Source organism: Bison bison, unplaced genomic scaffold (genome assembly GCF_000754665.1).
Source record: "Bison bison bison isolate TAMUID 2011002044 unplaced genomic scaffold, Bison_UMD1.0 scf7180017862158, whole genome shotgun sequence".
In the NCBI taxonomy this organism is placed as follows: domain Eukaryota; kingdom Metazoa; phylum Chordata; class Mammalia; order Artiodactyla; family Bovidae; genus Bison; species Bison bison.
This window is the reverse complement of record NW_011492730.1, coordinates 125,509-137,315: the sequence shown is the minus strand read 5'-3', so window position 1 is coordinate 137,315 and position 11,807 is coordinate 125,509.

The following is an 11,807-nucleotide window of genomic DNA, read 5'->3' as shown; positions in this document are numbered from 1 at the left end:
TTAAACATGTGTGGGTGTTTTTTTTTTTTGTATACAGCTTATATCTCAATAAAGCTCTTGAAAAAAATCAGTTGTTACACCTTCAAACTCCTACTTCAATATCTCTTTCCCAAAATGTTACTAGAGTATCTGAAAGGCAAAAGAATAAAACTTCTTAAAAATAGGAGAGTATCTTTACAATCATGGAATAGTCAAAATTTTCTTCAAAAGGACACAAAAATCACTGATTGTAAGAGTAGAGCTGGATAAATGCACTGATCTAAAATTCAATTCAGTTCAGTCACTCAGTCGTGTCTGACTCCTTGCAACTCCATGGACTGCAGCACGCCAGGCTTCCCTGTCCATCACCAACTCCCAGAACTTACTCAAACTCATGTCTATTGAGTTGGTGGATGCCATCCAACTGTCTCATCCTCTGTCATCCCCTTCTCCTCCTGCCTCCAATACTTCCCAGCATCAGGGTCTTTTCCAATGAGTCAACTCCGCATGAGGTAGCCAAAGTATTGGAGCTTCAGCTTCAGCATCAGTCCTTCCAAAGAATATTTAGGACTGATTTCCTTTAGGATGGACTGGGTGGATCTCCTTGTAGTCCAAGGGACTGACTCTCAAGAGTCTTCTCCAACACCACAGTTCAGAAGGATCAATTGCAGTGCTCAGCTTTCTTTACAGTCCAACTCTCACATCCATACATGACCACAGGAAAAACCATAGCTTTGACTAGATGGACCGTTGTTGGCAAAGTAATGTCTCTGCTTTTTAATATGCTGTCTAGGTTAGTCATAACTTTTCTTTCAAGGAGCAAGTGTCTTTTAATTTCATGGCTGCAATCACCATCTGCAGTGATTCTGGAGCCCCCCAAAAATAAAGTCTGACACTGTTTCCACTGTTTCCCCATCTATTTACCATGAAATGATGGGACCAGATGCCATGATCTTAGTTTTCTGAATGTTGAGTTTTAAGCCAACTTTTTCATTCTCCTCTTTCACTTTCATCAAGAGGCTCTTTAGTTCTTCTTCACTTTCTGCCCTAAGTGTGGTATCATCTGCATATCTGAGGTTATTGATATTTCTCCTGGCAATCTTGATTCCAGCTTGTGCTTCATCCAGTCCAGCATTTTTCAAATTTCTAAAATTAGGTGTCATCAAAGGAGAACATCATGAAAATAACAAGGCAAGACAATGAGTGGGAGAAGATAGCCAATATATGTAAAATCCACAAAAGACTTATATCTTGAAAATATAAAGAATTCTTTATATAACAAAGAGATGATCAAAAATGGGAAAAGACATGAATAGTAATTCACAAAAGAAGATATCCAAATAGCCAATGAACATAAAGAATTGAGAAACTTTATGTGTCATCAGGGAATTGATAATTTGAGCCACAATAGGTAAGTGGAAAAGGCTGACAACACCAGCACATCCTTGGGCAAAGAAGCTAGGCATAAAGTAGTATTTTTATTTTTACATAAATTTCCAGAATTTTGTGACATTGGAAGTCAGCTTAGTTGCTACAGTTGGGAAGGAGGTTGGTGGATGTGATTGGAAGGGGACAAAAAGAGACTTCTAGGATTCTGGTATTGCTGTATTTCTTGACCTAGTGATGATCTCGCTGATATTTTCACTTTGTTATAATTCATCAACTTGTATGAGTTGGGCTTTTCTGTAAGGTATATATATTTCAGTAAAAAGTTTGGATAACAAATAATCAGTAGCTATGTAAATACAAATTTATTCAGGCTGAAAAACAGAATACTTGACTGAAATAATGTTTACAAAATATAGAATGTGTGACTAAACTATTTCCCACCAGCCACCCCTGGCTAAATTTTGGTCATCTTCATTTACCTGTTCTCATAGATATGAACATTATTCCATTAAGAAAGAACCATGATAACCTATTCCTCATTTTTCTATCCTGTACAGGCTCATAGTAAGTTATATTATAATCATTATTATAGTATACAGATTTATAACATTTATATTCATCTTAATCATAGTTTCACAGTTGTTAGCCTTTGTTTCATATGAAAATTATTAAATGCTAATAACCCAACTCTAAATCATAGCTTGCCAGTCAACTTGTTTGTTGATTGGCATTTATTCTCAACAAGTATTTTTCAAGAAGTAGATTCACAGAGGCTATAAGTCCTTAATTATTTAATGTTTAAGAATTTGTGTCTCTTGGTTTCTTAAATGGAAACTTTCTGTGTAAGAATGTCTTTCATTAGAATATTTTGCATTTAGTTATTGTCTCATCACTGAATATGGCAGTACAGAACTATGAGACCAATATAACACTTTGTCCAGAGGCCAATACTATTATTTCTTTATCCTTGAAGTTGAGTAATTTTACTAATTTATCTAGTGGTGCTTACTATTCTGTATCTTTGAATCTTTTTTTTCTCTATATCAAGGAAGTTTTCCTTTATGTGTTTAAAATGTGTTTATTTTTCCATTTATTCTATTGTGTTTATAACAGCAGATATTGATTATATTTTGGCTATCACGCCACTTTTTTTTCCACTTAACTCTTTAAACATTATGTTCTTTTCTATCCCATTTTGCTTAAATATCTAAAACCTATCCTTCAGATCTCTGTTTCCAATTATGTCAATATCCTTTTTATTGCTTTTGATTCATCATTCATGTTTGTAATTATTTAATTTTATCTTCATTTATTAGAACTCTTCCAGCTCATAAAACATTATTGAGCAATACATCATATATAAAATGAGTTTAATATACAATCACACAATTTAAATAATGATAATATAAACACCCAAGTACTAGCCATCCTACTTAAGAAACAGATCCAAACCAATCTTTTAAGGATTGGCATATCTCTCCCTCTCTTATTGTCTGAAATCAAACAATTGTGATAATAAAACCACAGTCATTTGTTTGTCTTTTATTTTTAATGTTTTAAATGAATTAATATCATTTTTGTGTAAATTTTAGGGTCTTATTTACAGGCATCTCTATTACTCTGTGGTCAACTGACACAGTGAACAAACGTGATATTCTGCCAAATACCCAGAAAATTTGGTTCCTTTCAGTCTGTATTAGGACAGAAAGCACAAGTCACTGAGGAAAGACATGGCACTGTGGGAAGACAATAAATATATATTGTTGTGTATTTTAAGGAATGCAAGCTGCTTTGATCCTTTCTGGTTATGAGTTAAAAAGAAGGCATGTGGTCACATATGAATTTCTTAGCTACCTAAATAGCTGGAAAGAATAAATACTTTTTATTACTAGTTCCAAATTGTTGTTGTTCCCAGCCAATATGGTAGACCTTGTTGAATGTCCACTGTATTTTGAGCACAATGCTTAGTGTATCTCCATCATTTTTTCCTAATTTCCAAAACAGCTCTTCCAGGGGAAGCTTTTGTTGTTGTTCAGTCGCTAAGTCATACCAGACTGAAGTCATACCCCATGGACTGAAGCACGCCAGACTTCTCTGTCCTTTACTATCTCTCAGAGTTTGCTCAAATTCATGTCCACTGAGTTAGTGATGCCATCCAACTGTCTCATCCTCTGTTGTCCCCTTCTCCTTCTGCATCAGAGTCTTTTCCAAAGAACTGACTCTTCGTATCAGGCGGCCAAAGTATTGGAGCTTCAGCATCAGTCCTTCCGATGAATATTCAGAGGTGATTTCCTTTAGGATTGACTGGTTTGATCTCCATGCCATTTAAGGAACTCTCAAGAGTCTTCTCTTCACAATTCTTTTGAATTATGGTGCTGGAGAAGACTCTTGAGAGTTCCAAATGGTCTGAATACGCAAACATGGACCTCAAGATAAAATTAACCCCTTTCTTATTCAAAATACATGAAGAACTCTATATCCAAACAAAAAATACAAACAACCCAATTAAAAATGGGCAAAATATTTGAGCAGACATTTTTCTAAGGTAGACACATAAATGACAAAAAGCACATCAACGGTGTTTAACATCATTATTCATCATTCATATGCATGGATAAAATAGAATGATCCCGTGTAAAGAATTCCAGGGGAGACTAGATGAAGGAAAGAATCAATATTCAAATTCAAGGTTAAGTAAAATAATTTTATAACTGATATACTGTACTAAAATTTTAGAAAAGCAAAACAAACAGAAAATCTTAAAAGTAATCGGATAGGAAAAAACAGGTTGCTTACAAAGAAAGAGTGATTTGTTACACAGTAAACTTAATAATAACCCTTCATGCTAAAATATGAGGCTGGGGAAATCAGTAGAACTGGGAGCTTTTCTAGGACAGTAAATCAAAACATGAGTTCTGCAAAGAGAAACTCAATACAGATCTCTACCCTTGGGTCAAAAACCTATTTTTTTTTCCTGACCAGAACAAATAACCATTCCATGGAAGAATTCTGAAGCATATAATAACTTTTTGTTTAAGCTATTTTTGGTCATTTTTTATGTTTAGGATAAAGAAATGGAAATCTCTGAGCTCTGGTACTAGTCTCTTGCCTTCATGTTTTACATTGTCATAAATAAGAGAAATAGTTTTCCATCCTAAACAATATTATATTTGGTAGAGATTTATAGTTAAATGCTAATTAAGTCAAGCACTATTGACATGAAGAGTGGTAGCACTGCAAATATTCCAATAGGTTATCAACAATTATGCATATATTTGTCTTCAAAAATCACATCAAGTTTAAAAATCCTTATGAAGAATCTAATATACACTTGCTCGTTGTTGTGACTGTAGCTTTGAAACTGAGGGTGGTCCATAGCAGGGACCATGCACACTTCTAATATTCTAGACCTAAAAAAAATTTGGCATGCTTGTATTGTACATGTTAATTGCACTCTAACTCATTTAATCAGAATTTTAAAAATCTGTGGGTCCACAGTGATTCTAAAATGAGGGACAGGGCTTTTCTTTATGGAAGAATGGCAACTCATGAAAGCAAAAGGAATGGTACACTCAGAAAAGTTACCACTTTGCAACCATTATTGTAATAAATTATTCAGGCTAAAATCACAATTTGGTAGTAAAAAAAAAAACCCACAATGTGACCAGTTGACAGATAACAGGACATACAAATTCTCAGTGTCACTTCATAGATTATTCATTAATTAGGAGGGAGACAGGGGAACCTAGGTGATGAAATCTAATGGATGCTCCAAGACATCAAACTGAACCTCACAAGGAATGAGACATTGTATACCTCCTGCCTGAGACACTGAGAAGGAAGCAGCATCACTTATGTGGTACCCAGACCATCCAGCCAAGAATTTGAGCCTGAATCTGGGGCCCAGGAAACAATCAGACAGTCAACTTAAGGGATGATCTGTGATACAACTGATCTGCTGCTGCTGCTGCTGCTAAGTCGCTTGAATCCTGTCCGACTCTGTGCAACCCCATAGATGGCAGCCCACCAGGCTCCCCTGTCCCTGGGATTCTCCAGGCAAGAACACTGGAGTGGGTTGCCATTTCCTTCTCCAATGCATAAAAGTGAAAAGTGAAAGTGAAGTCACACAGTCGTGTCTGACTCTTTGCGACCCCATGGACTGCAGCCTACCAGGCTCCTCCATCCATGGGATTTTCCAGGCAAGAGTACTGGAACAACTGATCTACAGACCTCAAATCAACTATCATGAAAGAAGAGAAAAAAAAAAAATGCTGAGAATTTTTAGAATAAGAAAGACAAAAGAAACATGACAATAAAATGCAAATAATGATCCCTGATTAGTGCCACCCCCCCAAGAAAAAAGAAAACAGTTATAAAGATCAAAATAAAATAGAAGTTATACAGAACATTATTAAAACCAGAATAAAAATGAAGGTGAAAATAAAAAAGAAACAGCTATAAAGAACTTTATTTTGGCAATTGGGAAAAGTTGAACATCAACTGTATGTTACATAATAGTAGCAGATCAATGTCAGACATCTTGAATGTGAGCCTGACACTGAGGGTACGAGGCAGAATGCCCTTGTTTGTAGGAGATTTATGCAAGTATATTTAAATATGAAGAAGGAGAGATACAGTTAATGTGGAAAACGTGAACAACTGGCAAATTGTTGTGAATATATGGTGGTCATTGTAATATTCTGGAAAGTTTTCTGCGTGTGTGAAATTTTTCAAAGAGTTGGGGAAAAATGGGATTAAGTCTTTTATTTTGTTAACTTATAAATTAATAATTCAAATTATTTGTAAAAAATTTTCAGAAAACAGATATTACCACTATTTCACAGCCTATAAGATTTTATCTATGTACTATGTTAATAATAAATATTATTCTTATAACGAATCTTACACTATGTCAGATAGTATGCTAAGCACTTTAAATATAATCTCTCAAAGGGAACCCTCCTACGCTGTTGGTGGGAATGTAAATTGGTGCTGCCACTATAGAAAACAGTATAGAGGTTCCTAAAAATCTAAAGATAGAGTCGCCATATGATCCAAAAATCCCACTCCTGGGCATACAGACAAGACTATAATTCAAAAAGATACTTGCACCTCAGTGTGATCAGCTGTAAGCTGTGAGCTTTCTATACAGGCGGACAGTTTCATTCTGAAGAAATGAAAGCGAATGCAAAAGAGGTTTAAGAATAATAATACAATCACTTTACAAAATGATTAACACTATTTTGAGTGAACTGATGGAATTTTTCAAAGTTCATAAATATACACACATTTTTATTTCTCACATTTGCAAGAATCTTTTCTTGACCCACCACTTACTAGGTCCTGTTATGACATAACTCTCACTCTTGATGTAGATTTTAAAAAGGGACAAAGTGAAAGCCGCTCAGTCATGTCTGACTCTTTGTGACCCCGTGCACTATACAGTACATGGGATTCTCCAGGCCAGAATACTGGAGTGGGTAGCCTTTCTCTTCTCCAGGGGATCTTCCCAACCCAGGGATCGAACCCAGGTCTCCTGTATTGCAGGCAATTCTTTACCAGCTGAGCCACACGGGAAGTTCCATAATGTGTGTGTATGTATGTGTATATGTGTGTGTGTGTGTTGTGTGTGTGTGTGTGTTAGTTGCTCAGTTGTGTCCAACTCTTTGTGACCCCATAGACTGTAGCCCGCCAGATTCCTCTGTCCATGGGGTTCTCCAGGCAAGAATACTGGAGTGTGTTGCCATTTCCTTCTCCAAAAAAAGGGATGAGAAAGATTCATACCATCTTAATTACATATAAGGAGACAAATTCTCTGAAGATGCTTTATGAATTGAGTTGTACTTTTATCTTTCTTTGAATGTCTTTATCTTTCTGTTCTCTAAGATAGCAAAGCAACTTCACATAATGCCTTATAGTAATTTTAATAATTATATCGATAAACTTTAACATTTTTCCTATTAAGACTGTAGGAAATGATGTGTCAATAACATTTCAGCTATTGTATATGAGATAAACAGAAACATAGCAAAATGGTACTTTAGCGATAAGGCTAAGTATATTTAATATATTTGAAAGCATCTATTGTAAAAGAGAAATATACATAAAATAGAAAAGATCTATTGTTTCTAGAAATACTTTTTATTCTGATTCACCTAAAAAAATATCCAACATAACAATTTAAGCCTAAGAGCACATTGCATAGTTTGTAGAAAATTACTCAGTATACTCATCTTCAATTGTATATTTGTCCATTCTCTTATTTATACAGCTATAAACTTTTATTTATAGATGTTTGTATATTTGGCTCGTGTTATGTGCCAGAAACTGTGCTGGTTATTTGAGAAATAAACTATCACTAAGATATAGTGGTGATCCCATTGCATTTCATAAATTATGGACAGCAAATTAAACTATTATCTTTGAATAGATCAGTGTCATTACCTCATGAGCTGGTCTTTTAATGCAACTTCTACTAAATGTTAGAAGATTCTAGCCATTGGCAAGAACTGCAGGCCAGAGCAGAGAGTGTTAAATTCTGCATGTGTAATTCCTCTAAGTTGAGTAAAACACAGAAACCTCTGTTTTTTTTAAAGCAAAAGAGTAATCGGGCTGATGACTCAGAAGGAAACACTGCCATTTTCTAAAGGTCAAAAAGGTATGACTTTGAGCCAATTAACCAATTAACCAATGGCTGATGCCATCAAGATGTTTTCCAAACCAAGTATCTGTTTTCTAATCATTACGTCAAAGGTTAAATTCTACCCACCTTGCTTCCTCTGAGTATTCCAAGGTAAATGAACCAGCCAGTGACATCTACAAATCCAATACCAATGGAAGAGAAAAAACTATCCAAAAGGGAAATCAAGTGAAGATCATAAAAATATATCCCCAACTTACGAAATGAACATAAACTTGTAGGTTAACCTTGACGGCTAGTACTACATAAAAGGCAACATAAAAACTCTACCTAAAAAAGTACTGTACAGTTTAAAAATCTAAAAATAAAGAGAAGAGCAATACATTTGTTCATGATCCTAGAATACTGTCAATAGGGAGACTGAAGTTGATTTGATTCGGGCACTGATCAAGGGTTTGACACAAAAACAGTATGAAGCCAAAGGCACTGAGTGGGAGGAAGGTGGTGATGAGGTGGGTGGAAGGCATGGGATGGGTTTTGTGGATTTTCTGCATTTAATCATTTTACCTTGATATTCCTCCTATACCTTGACCATGCTATTATTAACCTCATCCATTATGCCATGTGTGATTAATTCCTCTCTATATAACAGAGAATGGAAGAGCCTCTGGCAAAACCTCTTTGTGTTTCGTATACATACTTTTGAAGATAAAAGAGGGAAAAAAAATCACAAAAATGCCTAAAAGTCAGACTGACGATAGAATATTTTTAGGGTCCTTTCAGTGTCCCTTCTGTTGTGAGTGACACAAGTGGAACACGAACTAGATTAAACAAAAATGGGATTTATCAGATCATAAAACAGAGAAGCCTAAGGCTGTCTGGGCTTTATATACAGCAGGATCCAGCGCTCAGAGGATGCCATCAAGGCTCTCCTGTTACCAGGAACTCTCGGCTCTGCTTGTCATGGGGAGCTTCATTCTGCATCCAGCTCCAAGCATAGGACAGGCTGTTCACATATAAATTCCAGAAAGTGATTCTGGGTGGTCCAATGGCTAAGACTCCATGCTCTCAAGGCAGGGAGCTCAGGTTTGATCCCCAGTCAAGGAACTAGATCCCATGTGCTGCAACTAAGATCCTGTGCAGCCAAATAAATAAATAAAAAGAGAAAACGGTTCTGATTGTCTCAACCTGGATCTCATTCACACCTCTATCTCAAGATTATGGGAAGGAACAGTGACTGAAAGTTTTACCCCATATGCAGGTTTAAATAGATATAGAAACAAAAGAGAAAAGCTTAGATGGTAATTTGGGAGGGGGAACTCAGGATCGGAAAAATGAAATTAGGACATCACAGTGTTCTGACAGCTCAAAATAATTGAATCATGCTCTCTACATTTTGCTATATTCTTACATTGTGTATCTTGCCTTCTTCATATAAAATTCAACAAAAACCATATTTCCTAGCTTTCCTTGACACTAAACTGCAGACATGTGACTTATATTCCACTCCTGGGATGCATTCATGTATGTCAGGTCAGAATGGAGCTGTCTGAGGGGGAGGCATTGATTTGGGGGGTGCCAGTAGGGAGGCCAAACTATCTGGGATCAGACAGCTCTGAGTTGTGGTTTTGAAAAATGAAAGCGTTAGTCTGACTCTTTGGGATCCCATGAACTGTAGCCCACCAGGCTCCTCTGTCAATGGGGATTCTCCAGGTAAGAACACTGGTGGGTTGCCATACCCTCCTCCAAGGGATTGTCCCAACCCAGGGATCAGGGGTCTCCTGCATTGCAGGCAGATACTTTGCCATCTGAGTCATAGGGGATTCTGGGAGTTGCTTAATCTGAACTCTGTCCTTACAGAGTTGCCAAAGACTCTGAGAGCTATATAACATTTTGTAAAATAAACATAAACAAATACAATTTCTCCACTTCACTGGGATTCATTTTTTCCCCTTGTGAAGCCTAATCACAGAGGCCTCTGCTGTTTATTCATAAAACTGAGAAAATTATATTTCTGCAGGTCTTTCAGGAGCTGTAAGAATGAAATAGGTAATATATATGAAACAGCTTGAAAGGTATTAAAGAGTGATACATATGTAAGATTTTATCATGGAATAGGCATATTTTCTGCTGCTCCAAAAGGCCAACCTAAGTTACCCTGGAGCCATTGCAAAGATAGAAAATTTGAATAAATTTTCCAAGAGATTAGAGCTAGCCAGTGTTAGGACAGGCAGCCTGATAAAGGAATGAGCTTCTCATAAAGAAGATATTCAAGCATAATTGGGTCATCAACTAACAGGCATACAGCAAATGGGACTTCTATTTCTGAAACAGACTTGAACTAGAGGCTACTAAGTTCTCTTTATAATTCTAATATTCCCTGATTGTGCTTTGGCAACTTTATATCAAGAGATTTTTCTGGTTCATTTTCTATATTTTTTCCACATGTATATTGTATCATATTTATATAATTGTATGCTCTGATAATATAAAATATTAATATTTTGTACCCTATATATATATATAAATATGCAGTAACTAAATTTATAGGTATGTGAAAAATATATACATATATAGCAAAATATCAAATATATTGATATAGACCCATAAAATATATATGTAAAATATATACTATATTAAAATATGGTATAATTATATTGTGAACATGTGAAAACATATAGGTACACTGTATCAGTTCAGTTCAGTCACTCAGTCATGTCCGACTCCTTGCAACTCCATGGACTGCAGCACACCAGGCTCCGGAGCTTACTCAAACTCATATCCATTGAGTTGGTGATGCCATCCAACCATCTCATCTTCTGTTGTCCCCTTCTCCTGCCTTCAATCTTTCCCAGCATCAGGGTCTTTTCAAATGAGTTAGTTCTTAGCATCAGATGGCCAAAGTATTGGAGTTTCAGCTTCAACATCAGTCCTACCAATGAATATTCAGGATTCATTTACTTTAGGATGGACTGAATGTGGTCCACTGGAGAAAGGAATGGGAAACCACTTCAGTATTCTTGCCTTGAGAACTCCATGAACAGTATGAAAAGGCAAAATGATAGGATACTGAAAGAAGAACTCCCCAGGTCGGTAGGTGCCCAATATGCTACTAGAGATCAGTGGAGAAATAATTCCAGAAAGAATGAAGGGATGGAGCCTAAGCAAAAACAATACCCAGCTGTGGATGTGACTGGTGATAGAAGCAAGGTCTGATGCTGTAAAGAGCACTACTGCATAGGAACCTGGAATGTTAGATTCATGAATCAAGGCAAATTAGAAGTGGTCAAACAGGAGATGGCAAGAGTGAATCTCGACATTCTAGGAATCAGAGAACTAAAATGGACTGGAATGGGTGAATTTAACTCAGATGACCATTATATCTACTACTGTGGGCAGGAATCCCTTAGAAGAAATGGAGTAGCCATCATGGTCAACAAAAGAGTCCAAAATGCAGTACTTGGATGCAATCTCAAAAAAGACAGAATGATCTCTGTTCATGTCCAAGGCAAACCATTCAATATCACAGTAATCCAAGGCTATGCCCCAACCAGTAACGCTGAAGAAGCTGAAGTTGAATGGTTCTATGAAGACCTATAAGACCTTTTAGAACTAACACCCAAAAAAGATGTCCTTTTCATTATAGGGGACTGGAATGCAAAAGTAGCAAGTCAAGAAACACCTGGAGTAACAGGCAAATTTGGCGTTGGAATACGGAATGAAGCAGGGCAAAGGCTAATAGAGTTTTGCCAAGAGAACACACTGGTCATAGCAAACACCCTCTTCCAACAACACAAGA